The sequence below is a fragment of the Notamacropus eugenii genome, chromosome 1, assembly GCF_028372415.1.
Source record: "Notamacropus eugenii isolate mMacEug1 chromosome 1, mMacEug1.pri_v2, whole genome shotgun sequence".
In the NCBI taxonomy this organism is placed as follows: Eukaryota; Metazoa; Chordata; class Mammalia; order Diprotodontia; family Macropodidae; genus Notamacropus; species Notamacropus eugenii.
The window spans coordinates 623,213,982-623,216,282 of record NC_092872.1 but is presented as its reverse complement, the minus strand read 5'-3'; positions in this window follow the sequence as shown (position 1 = coordinate 623,216,282).

Below are 2,301 nucleotides of genomic sequence, written 5' to 3'. Positions count from 1 at the left end.
CTCAGGCGAGTCACTCCTCTGGTACCTGCTAAAGACAGACATGGCATTTCTCTTCTCATGGCGTCCTTACGGGCGAGGATGAATCACCCTGTACACTCTAGTAATACATCACTCAGTCTGTGAGCTACAGTGGATTTTCACACCATTTATAAGCTGTGAATACAGTGTCTGAAAGGGATAAAACCTTAGCACTGCTGGAAGGTCTCTGAGACCTACGTCTTGAATCCTAGAAATATGTCTAGTAAGTTGAGGAGACTCAAAAGACTGGGTCTTTTGCTCTCTCTCTCTCTCTCTCTCTCTCTCTCTCTTTCACACACACACATACACACACACACATCTTACACTACTCTAAGTTACACTTTAGATTGGTTTGAATTCAGGAAAACAGCCACACATTCACTGCTAGTAGAGCTGTGAATTGCTTTGATTGTTTGGAAAAACGAATTTGGAATTAGGCAAGAGAAGTTACAACATTTTTCATACACTCTGACACAGTGATCCTTCTACTGGACTACTACTGCCCACAGAGGTCATTGGAAATAAAAGACTTATCCGAGTGAATGAATTCAGAGCGGTACTGTACGTAATAACAAAAGGATGAAAACAAACCAATAACTGAAAAAGCTAAACAAATTGCTTTTTTAAAATAATGAAATATTAATTATTGAACTGTAAGAAAAAAATAATCTGAACAATTCAAAGGAGCATGAAAAGACCAGGATGAAATGGCACAGAATGAACAAAATAGGATGTAGGACCAAATGTATACAAATGACTATGGCTATCATTACCGCCACACAAATGCAGACAACTTTAATCAGAAATACTCATATGAAAAATCCTTGGAGAATGCTGGCACTCACTTCTAAAACAGAACCCTCGGCTTTCTTTTAACAAATAGAGAACTACTAAGGGGTAACTTTTCATATGTTATTGGTTAAATTACTGTTTTATGCTATATTACTCAAGTATTTGAGTATACACACTGAGGGGGATTCCATCGTGAGTACACCAGGTTTCATATGACATGGCAACCCAAAATTTATCAATTAAAAAGTGTAAGTGGAGGAAGACACAGAAACTAACCAACATAACCCAGTAAGCTGGGGAGGACAAGGGTGGGAAGCCACTATGTGATGAATTATTTGACAATGAGAAATCAAGTAAATAAAATTCTTTAGATGACTCTCAGTCTTTCTGCTTTCACAGTGGTGGATGGCAGTAAAGAGACCAGAAGAGAAGAACAGTATAGCTTTTACACTATAAATATGAATTTAACTGTGAGTACTCCAAATGTGAGAGCTTTATCCAAACCAATGAATTGACATACTATTGGAAGATATGAGCTGAACCACACCAAATTTCCATTCCCGTATAAATCAATAAAGAAAACAAAAGGAAATTCAAGTCACGTTGAAGTCAAGCCTAAGTTCTCCTGGGAGAGGCAAACAAAGGAATGGGGAAGGGGAGGGTTGACTTCGTTGTGTACCCAACGGTAACAAGAAGTAATATTCTTCAGAATACTTAGTTAACTCATCTTGCAGGGCTCCAGAAGAACATAAGCAATAGACCACCATGAAGAGAACTACTACTGACTTCCCAAAACCTATTCCAGAGGATGAAGAAACAGACGATCTTGACCAGATTGTCCAAGCCACACCAATGTACATTTGGATATGCGGTAGCACCAATAAATGAAAAGGTGAGTGCAGGAGAGGATAGAAAAAAACATGCTAGAAAATATGTCTCATATTTTAGAAAGAAACCAACAGTAGCTCATGGACAACTCGGGAGTCTCATGCTCCAGAGTGAAACTATGGCATGGCGAGGGTGGCTTTGCTCCAGGGAGTCAAAATTTAGAGGGCATTGATGATACTTATACTCTAGTAATTAGAAATAGTTGAGCTTAGTGCCTGGTTTGCAAAAATAATTAGTTAAAATAGGGGATACTCCCCATACTCCCAGGAGCTAGAAGCTAAGGGAGCTCACCTAATCACCTGGCCCTGTCCTGTTCTCACATTGATAGCAAGCCAAGCCTCTCAGAAGCAGGGTTACTGTCTCCAAGCTCCCAAAGGGGTAAGGTCCCACAGTGTCTCTCTCCTTAGGGTCTAACGTATGAGTTTTGAGTGTGGCTTTTGTACTGGTTGCCCCAGGAGTGTTTTAGGATGTTTGCCCTGAGCTCTAAACTAGCTATTATGACATAGATTGTGCCTATAGATCATGAATACTTTCTCATGAAAGTTAGAAGATTATGGGTATGCTGAGCACTAAACAAAATCATCAAAAAAAATGACTGGGTAT